The sequence below is a fragment of the Plecotus auritus genome (genome assembly GCF_963455305.1).
Source record: "Plecotus auritus genome assembly, chromosome: 10".
NCBI classification, from domain to species: domain Eukaryota; kingdom Metazoa; phylum Chordata; class Mammalia; order Chiroptera; family Vespertilionidae; genus Plecotus; species Plecotus auritus.
Genome location: NC_137785.1, coordinates 48,035,566 through 48,045,933, shown reverse-complemented (window position 1 = coordinate 48,045,933; position 10,368 = coordinate 48,035,566).

The window sequence follows — 10,368 nt, the reverse complement described above, 5'->3', positions numbered from 1 at the left end:
TCCCCTGCAGACCCCCATATCTCCAAGTGCTGACCGACGAGACACTCCTTTTGAACAGCATGCTCCAAATCACTCAACATCTCAAAATCTGTTTCTCCTCCACGGCTCTTGGGGTTACCAACTACCCAGGTATCCAGGCAACACAACTGAGCCTCATCCTTGACTTTTTCTTCTGTCCCCTCATCCCAGTCACTGGAATCCTCTAAATTAAATGCCCTAAGTATTACTAAATTCTATCCACTTCTCTTTCTCCTCATTGACACCACTCAGATCCAGGACACGTTAGCCTCTCATGTAGACACTAAAACTGCCCCCCTCTAGCCCGGATGGCGTGGCTCCGTGGTTGAGCGTCGACCTATGAACCAGGAAGTCAGGGTTCGATTCCCGTTCAGGGCATAGGCCCGGGTTGTTGGCTCAATCCCCAGTGTGGGGGCATGCAGGAGACAGGCAATCAATGATTCCATCTCATCATTGATGTTTCTCCGCCCCCCCCCCCCCCCCCCCCGCTTCCCTTCCTCTCTGAAATCAATAAAATTGCCCCCTCACAGGCTTCCTGCCCCTGGTCTTGCCCCTCTTCCACCCATTCTCCATAGTGCAGTCAGAGTGATTCTAAAACATAAATCCACCACTACAGGCTCTCTGTTAGGGAACATTCCAACACCCTCAACCTGGCTCACAAAGCCCTTTGAGTCTATTCCCCTCTCCAGCCTCACTTCTGCCACCTAACTTCTCGCTCTGCACTGAAGACTCAGGGCAGGGCTTGCTTGCCCCATCATGGTACACTCTTCCTGCCCCTCATCTTGCCTTGCTAATAAGCCTGTTCACCTGAAAGACTTCAACCTAGACATCACAGATTTCTCCAGGAAGCTGCCCCTCCCTGTGCTCTTGTCACAGGCGCCTGCACTTCCCTAGTAGAGTACTAATTCCACCCCACTGCAATTGCTCATTTACTTTGTATTTGCCAATGTACAGGGTGGGGCAAAAGTAGGTTGACAGCTGTGAGCACGTGAAACAGTTTATCCTTGTATTATTATTTATTAATTGTTGTATTACAAACAATTGTAAAACTGCTTTCCCCCCATTCTGTATATATCCATAAGTATTTGCTGACTCTTCTACTAGATAACAGGCACCACCCAAGTTCCTTATGGAGGTTGGTCCAAGTTTTTTGTTTTACTTGTTTTTAAACAGCTTTATTAAGATTTAGTCCACATACCATGCAATTCACCCATTTAAAGCTTTTACAGAATTGAGCAATCATCACCACAATCGATTTTAGAGCATTTTCATCAACCCCCAAAAGAAACTGCACCCCTTAGCTATAATTCCTTGGGCCTTCACATCCCCCTAGCCCAGGGGTGGGCAAACTTTTTGACTCGAGGGCCACAATGGGTTCTTAAACTGGACCGGAGGGCTGGAACAAAAGCATTTATATTAGTTTGTGTGAACTAATATAAATTCAGAGTAAAGGAGCGGAGGGGAGAGCAAGAGAACCGGATAGAACAGCCGGATCTGGCCTGCGGGCCGTAGTTTGCCCACGGCTGCCCTAGTCCCATCCCCAACCTGAAGCAACCACTAATCTACACCTCTACAGATTCGCCTATTCTGGATATTCTTTTTTTTTTTTTTTTTAATATAGTTTTTTTTTTTTTTAAATATATTTTATTGATTTTTTTACAGAGAGGAAGGGAGAGGGATAGAGAGCTAGAAACATCGATCAGCTGCCTCCTGCACACCTCCCACTGGGGATGTGCCCGCAACCAAGGTACATGCCCTTGACCGGAATCGAACCCGGGACCCTTCAGTCCGCAGGCCGATGCTCCATCCACTGAGCCAAACCGGTTTCGGCTTTTTTAAATATAGTTTTATTGATTTCAGAGAGGAAGTGAAAGGGAGAGAGAAATAGAAACATCAATGATGAGAGAGAATCATTGATCAGCTGCCTCCTGCACACCCTACAATGGGATCAAGCCCCAAACGCGGGCATGTGCCCTTGACTGGAATCCAACCTGGGACCCTTCAGTCCACAGGCTAACACTCTATCCACTGAGCCAAACCGGCTAGGGCTATTCTGGATATTCTTATAAATGAAATTAAGGTTAGGTCTTTCCAACTTACCCAGTTCTAAGATTCACCTGAGAACTGCCCTGGAGATTCAAATTCAGAGGTCTGGGGTGGGGTCAGGGAATCTGCATTTTTAACACATGTTCCAGGCAATTCTCTATTTAATTAGGTTGCATCTGTCTTTACTATCTCCAGCAACCAAGGTCAAATACAGATAGGTGATCAAGATTAGCTTTTGATGAATACCTCTAACACTTGTATCTAGCTCTTGGCTCCCTATATCCAGGCTCCCTAAGTGATGTCTTGGTCTTGTCTCAAACACAACCTCAAAACATTTCAAGTATGTTCAATGCACAATAAGCCTGGACACTCAAAACATTCCCCATAGTTCTCCATAAAACACAGGTCTTTAGAATGTGCTGTTACCATCCGGATCCCAATTAAAGAATGGGATAAGGGGACAATATAGAGGGAGAGCTGTGAGACTGGTGGAGGAAGTAAGCAAATTGAATTCATAGGAGCCACAGGGGGCAGTTAGAAAGGAAGCTAAAGAGGTAATCAGGGGCTTAGTCACCAAGGCCTTCTGGAGTAGCTGAGGAGTTTGAAATTTACCCCCAGGGCACTGGGGAGCAATCCTAGGGCTTGAAGCAGGGGAATTTTGAGATCACATCTCTGCTTTCGAAAGGTCACTCAGGCAGTCATGTGGAGGCAAGAAGCTGTGATGACTCTGAAGCTGTGGTCAGAAGTGATAGGGACGTGGGCCAGGATAGAGGCAGTGGGGATGGAGTGGTTAGAGCTTGAAGAGATGTTTTGAAGGCAGAATAGACAGGATTTGGTGATTGATAGGATGTAGCAGATGAAAGAATGAAGCCCAGGTTTCTGGCCTGGGTGATGGATGGATGGTAGTATCTTTTATTGAAAATGGGGAGCCCCAGAGAACCAGGTTGGGAGGAGAGTGATAAGGCCCATAAGGGTGGTGTAGGAGCCGTCCAGCAGGAAGTATCCAGATAGAAGCAAGAAGAGAAGGCTGTAAGCTAGAGGCAGAAGCTTGAAAGTCATCTGTTTTACCGTGAAGTCTCATATGACTACTGTACAGTGACCAATTTTTGATCCTCCCACTCCTGTAGTCCATATCTTTTACTTGCCTCTCCATCCTTAATTTTAACATACTAATGCTCATGAGGTTTAGTGTGGCCTCCCCAGACTAATATAAGGCACTTGAAGACTAAGGACATTACCTATCTCTACTATTATCTTGCCTCAAGCATAGACCTGGGTGTCAGTTTTTTCAGGACATACTTATAGATTGTCATCACTCCAAATACCTCTGCTATCTGCCTTCCAAGTGCCTGAAATTTCCATCATTAAAGACCATCCTTTGGGTTAAGACAGTAGTATCCAACTTGTTTTAGGGGTAGAAAGCTTTTTTCTCCCTGAATAAATCACATAAAATTTGGAGAAGTAGGGGAAGATGGGTGAGCAGAGGCCCAGAGCCTGTCTGCTAGACCTCCCTTCCCTTCCTCTTCCAAAGCGGCCCCTGAACTGAAGAATCATCTCCAGAGGATGGCTAGAAATGTATCTGACAGAGTGAAGACCTCTGAGCAGCCAGGTGGGTCCAGAAGTTTGGAGTATTCATTCTGGTTTTGCCAACAAGTTATTGGATGACTCTGAGCAAGTATTCATTTATTGAGTTTGGGACAAAACTGTCTGGCTCTTCAAATAATGTTGTGAGCATCAATTAAAAGGGCAGGCATGAAAAGGTGTTTTGCAAAATAAGATAAAGAATGATCAAGGCATGTCTGAAAAATGTAGATAAAAGCACACACAAAAGTAACCTTCTTCCCACCCTAACCGGTTTTGCTCAGTGGATAGAGCGTCGGCACATCCCCAGTAGGGGGTATGCAGGAGGCAGCTGATCGATATTTCTCTCTCATCAATGTTTCTAACTCTCTCTCCTTCTCCCTTTCCCTCTGTAAAAAATCAATAAAATATATTAAAATAAAAAAGTAACCTACTTCCCAAATGTGGAATATAGGTCTAGGTAAAGTTCTTTAAATTTTAGAAAGCAGTTATTTGAGCTGAGAGGTAAAAAATAAATATGGCTTTTACAGGGGTCTGAAGAAAGCAGACATCAGTAAGGAAAAATTCCTGTGGTCTGGGTAGGAGATGATGTAGAAGGGCAGGTCTTTAAAGTGGTTGGCCTTGCCCTAGCCATTTTGCTCAGTGGTTAGAGCGCTGACTGAAGGGCCACTGGTTCGATTCCAGTCAAAGGCACATACCTCAGTTGCAGGCTTGATCCCTGGCCCCAGTCTGGGTACTGAGGGAGGCAACCAATCAATGTGTCTCTCTCACATTGATATTTCTCTCTCTGTGTCTCTCCCCCTCCCTCCACTCAAAATCAATGGAAAAATATCCTCAGTGAGGATTAACAACAAAAATAATAGTAATAAAATGGTTGGCCTTAACAGTTGATATTGAAAGCTTTCCAAATGTCTCATAAGGTTTAGCACCAATACTCTACAGCCTCGTCAAATGCTGTGGGATGACTTGCTGTCCCCCTAATACTCTTGCGCCCTTTTATGCCCTTGATTATGACTTCACCTTATATGCTTGTTAACATCCAGCTGAAATGAGATATTCCTGATGAATGAGTTGCTCCTTTATCTATGAGTCCATTTTTCCCCATTATAACTATTGCATTAAATTTTTTTGTTGCTTTCTAATCATTTAAACTTTGAATTCAAGGGCAGAAAATACATCTTGGGTCATCTTTTTTTTTTTTTTTAATATATTTTATTGATATTTCACAGAGAGGAAGGGAGAGGGATAGAGAGCTAGAAACATCGATGAGAGAGAAACATCGATCAGCTGCCTCCTGCACACCCCCTACTGGGGATGTGCCCGCAACCAAGGTACATGCCCTTGACCGGAATCGAACCCGGGACCCTTCAGTCTGCAGGCCGACGCTCTATCCACTGAGCCAAACCGGTTTCGGCTTGGGTCATCTTTATATCCCCAGGGCCTAAAACAGGGAGTAGAACACAGTAGGTGCTCAATAAATGCCGAGTTAAATTCTATCTCACACACGTCCCCAAGATGCAGAGGCATCAGGCGTATTCAGGTGTAACTTTAGGTCTTATCCCCAAAGTGGGTAAGAAGATTCTAGCCCACTGTTACTTCATCTCTCCTTCATTTGATTCTCTTGCTTAAAGAATTACAAAAAAACCCACAAACGATTATGATTATTGCAAGCTTTATGGGGCAACTTGTGGGAGCCAAGGAAGATCTTGGAAATAGAATTGTTCTCCTGAGAATTTTAGCACAAAGTACACCTTCCCCAGAAAAAAATGGCTCCCAGGCCAAAGAAAGCCTGTCAGTAACTAATTCTATTAGTGAATCTAGAAGGATCATATCTTTCAGAAGTGGATTTGGGAGTGAGGATAGGTAAGAAGCATAAAAATAAATAATAACCATAGTGTACATTTACTGTATGATTACTGGTGCCTAGGGCTATACAAAAAGCTTTACTTGCATTGTCTCATTTAATTCTTACCACTGTGTGAAATACAATTCTCATCCTACCATATAGAGAAGAAACCTGCAGTTGAGTTGTTACTAATTCACCCAAGATCACACAGCTAATAAGGATCCAAGCCCTAGCTGGTTTGGCTCAGTGGATAGAGCGGCAGCCTGTAGACTGAAGGGTCCCAGGTTTGATTCGGGTCAAGGGCACATGCCTGGGTTATGGGCTCGATCCCCAGCAGGGGTCGTGCAGGAAGCAGCGAATCAATGATACTCATCATTGATGTTTCTCTCTCTCTCTCCCTCTCCCTTCCTCTCTGAAATAAAAAAGACATTAAAAAAAAAAAAAAAAAAAAAAAAAGGAGCTAAGACAAGACTCCAATGCCTGGCAATTTGACTCCAGCATCCAGAGAGGGTGATATTAAACGAACATCTCTTAATCTAATTAACCATTCATCAATGCTTTCTAGTAACATGGCTTCCCAGGAGACTTTCCAGTAGAGAGAGAACACCCCTTTTGCCAGCACAAAATCACTAGTCCACTTGCCAGTAAAATGGCACTCTGCTCATTCACCAAGTTCCTGTAAACCTGACAAGTCCCTGAGGAAGGAACCCACTTCCAGGATACAGGCCACATTTCTGGTCCTAACTGTGAGGCTGAAGGCTAGATCCTGGAAGGTGGTGACTGCACCAATGCCATGTGATAAGCTGATAGCCTTCTGCTGATAATGCCCTGAACTCCTATGGACTACAAACCTAAGAGACAGTCCATGGGAAGAACATGTCCTTAGATCACCGAGTGGTTTTAAGTCACCAAAGTTCTCACTGGTGTGGTAGTCTGGTGTAGTACTGCAGGAAACAAACCTGTCCTTATTTTTATCATCCTGTTTCGTAGGTTCTCATCGCATTCCTTTTCCCTCTCAGCTTGTTTCTGTGCAGCCTGAAACATCCTATCCTTCCAGTTTGGCTTTCTGTTCCTTGGTGATTCCTATAGGACACATCACAATTTCTTACAAGGCGAAGAAAACATTTCCTTCTGTTCCTTCCTAGTGATCCTCAGCATTTTCTCAACCCTGTGTCAGAGCACCACATGGGATCTTTGTGTTCAGAAAGCAGGCTCCAAGGCCACTTAAACCCCATTCCTGGCTTCTAAGTGATGACTCAGAAGTCATATAGATGTAATTATAGTTGATATAATATAAATATAGTTGTCCTAGTTGCTATAACAAAATACTACTGCTATAACAAAATACCACTGACTGGGTGCATTATAAACAACAGAAACTTATTGCTTATAGTTCTGGAGGCTGGGAAGACCTAGGTCAAAGCACCAACATAGCTCTGGCCGGTGTGTACAGTGGTTAGAGCGTCGGCCCACACACCAAAGGGTCTCAGGTTCAAGTTCTGGTCAAGGGCACATACCTGAGTTGCAGGTTGTTTCCCCGGCCCCAGTCAGAATGAGTGTGGGAGGCAACCAATGGATGTGCCTCTCTCACATCGATGTTTCTCTCTCTCTGTCTCACCCCTTCCATCCCTCCCTTCCACTCTTTCTAAAAATCAATGGAAAAATGTTGTTGGGTGAGGATTTAAAAAAAAAAAAAAAAAAAAAAAGGCACCAACATAGTCACATAGGCCCTCTTCCTGGTTCATCGTCTTCCCCATGTGACTTCATGTGGTGGAAAGGGCTAGGGATCTCTTTGAGGGCTCCACCTTCATGACTTAAGCACCTCCCAAAGGCCCTACCTACGAATACCATCACATCAGGCATTAAAATTTCAATATATGAACTTTGGAGGGACTACAAATATTCTGACCATAGCAGTTACAAATATAATTGTAAATATAGTTGAGGTTTTTTTTTCTCATCTAAATACACTGCCTTATATTTGTCCACATTAAAGCCTTAGAAGACACACACACACACACACACACACACACACACTGAGTGGCCAGATTATTATGATCTCTGAATGCATAATAATCTGGCCACTCAGTGTGTGTGTGTGTGTACACATATACATATATATCCTATCTAATAAAGAGGGAATATGCTAATTGACCATCACTCCATCACAAAGATGGCTGCACCCACAGCTGAGGCCAAGTTCCCAATAAGGAGCCTTAACAAGCAATCAACAGGGACCTGAGGCTACACCCTTCCCCACCCCCATGGGGCTTGACAGGGGACCTCAGGTTGCACCCCCCACCTGGCAGGGCTTGACAGGGGACCTCAGACCGCACTCCCCGCCCTGGTGTCAGACTGGGGGACCTCAGGCTGTGCCCCCCGCCCCAGCGCTAGGCCAGGAGACCTGAGGCCATGCCCCCCACCCGGCGGGGCTTGACAGGGGACCTCAAGGTGTGCTTCCCGTCCTGGTACTGGGCTAGGGGACCTCAGGCTGCTCCCCCTGCCCCAGCGCCAGGCCAGAGGACCTCAGGCCACACCCCCCACCAGGTGGGGCTTGACAGGAGACTTCAGGCCACACCCCCCACCCCTGCACCAGGCGTGAGGACCTCAGACTGCACCCCCCTCCTGGCAGGGCTTGACGGGGGACTTCAGGCTGCACCCCCTGCCCCAGCACTGGGCCAGGAGACCGAGGCTGTGCCCCCCTGCCTGGCTGGGCTTGACAGGGGACCTCAGGCTGTGCCCCCCACCCAGCGGGACTTGACAGGGGACCTCAAGGTGCATTCCCAGTGCTGTGTCGGGGGAACTCAGACTGAGGCCCCCGCCCAGTAAGGCTTGACGGGGGACTTGAGGCTGCCCTCCACCCCTCCTGGCAGAGCTTGATGGGGGACGTCAGGCCATGCCCCCCACCCAGCAGGGCTTGACGGGGGACCTCAAGGCACGCCCCCCGTCCTGGTCTGGCCTGGGGGACCTCAGGCCATGTCCCCCATCCTGGCGCTGGGCCAGGGGACTTGAGGCTACACCCCCTGCCTGGTGGGGCTTGACAAGTGTAGGACTGGCCGGGTCTGGATCTAGCTCAATTGGGTGGGGGGGGGGGGGGCGGCCGGGTCTGGGTCTCACACGATTTTGAGGCGCATGTGGGTGGGCGGGGAGTTGACTCTGGGTCCCATGGTGCGCCCCAGACTCTGACAGGAGTAAGGTTTTCATATACATTTTACTAATTTTCTTTCATCTCTGACACTTCTATTATCGAGAAAGGGCAAATAGCAATATTAAATTATTTCCTCTAATTAATCCTCTTTTAATGTGCACGAATTTTGTGCACTGGGCCTCTAGTACATATATATACACACACACAAACACATATATATATTAGAGGCCCAGTGCACAGAATTCGTGCAAGGGTGGGGTCCGGCCAGCCTGGCCAGGGGGAGGGGACATGGCGATTGGCCGGTCTGCCTGCTGGTCAAACTCCTTGTTGAGGGGACAATTTGCATATTAGCCTTTTATTATATAGGATATACACTGAGTGGCCAGATTATTATGCGTTCAGAGATCATAATAATCTGGCCACTCAGTATATGTGTGTATATATCCTATATAATAAAAGGCTAATATGCAAATCGAACGGCAGAAAGACCGGTTGCTATGACGCACACTAACCACCAGGGGGAAGATGCTCAATGCAGGCGCTGCCCCCTGGTGGTCAGTGCGCTCCCACAGGGGGAGTGCCGCTCAGCCAGAAGCCACTCATGGCTGGTGGGTGCAGCAGTGGTGGCAGGAGCCTCTCCTGCTTCTGCGGCAGTCAGACATCCCTAAGGGCTCCCCATCTGCGAGAGGGCGCAGGCTGGGCTGAGGGTCCCCACCCCCCAAATGCATGAATTTTGTGCACCGGGCCTCTGGAGTGTGTGTGTGTGTATGTGTGTGTATATGTGTATATATATATATATATATATATATATATATATATATATATATATATATATATTTCCCAGAGAGAGAGAGAGAGAGAGAGATAGAAACATCAATGATGAAAGAGAATCACTGATCAGCTGCCTCCTGCATGCTCCACACTAGGGATTGAACCCGCAACCCTGGCATGTGCCCTTGATTGGAATCGAACCCGGGACCCTTCAGTCCGCAGGCCGACGTTCTATACAACTTAGCCAAACCAGCTAGGGCTCCATTGATTTTGAGAGAGAGGGGAGGGAGGGGGAGATACACAGAGAGAGAAACATCAATGTGAGAGAGGCACATTGATTGGTTGCCTCCCGCCCTGACCAGGGCCGGGGATCGAGCCTGCAACCAAAGTATGTGTCCTTGACTGTAATCGAACCTGGGACCCTTCAGTCCACAGGCTAATACTCTATCCACTGAGCCAAACTGGCTAGGGCCAAGGATATTTTTTTCCCATTGATTTCCAGAGTGGAAGGGAGGGAGGAGGCAGGGAGAAAGAGAGAAACATAGATGTGAGAGATACATCAATTTGTTACCTCCCGCACACGCCCCAACCAGGGCTGGAGAATTCCTTAACTGGAATCAAACCCATGACCCTTTGGTCTACAGGCCAGTGCTCTAACCACTGAGCACCCCAGCCAGGGCTGTTTTTGTTTTTAATCTTCACCCAAGGGTATTTTCCCATTGATTATTATTTTTTAAAAGCACCGTCTCCCTTTATTTTATTATTTTTATTTTTTGTTAATCCTCATCTGAGGATATTTTTCCATTGATTTTTAGAGAGAGGGGGAAAGACAGAGAGAAATATCAATGTGAGAGAAACACATCAATTGATTGCCTCCTACGTGAGCCCTGACCAAGGCTGGGGCAGGAAGGAGCCTGCAACCAAGGTATGTGCCCTTGATCGGAATCGAACTCAGGAC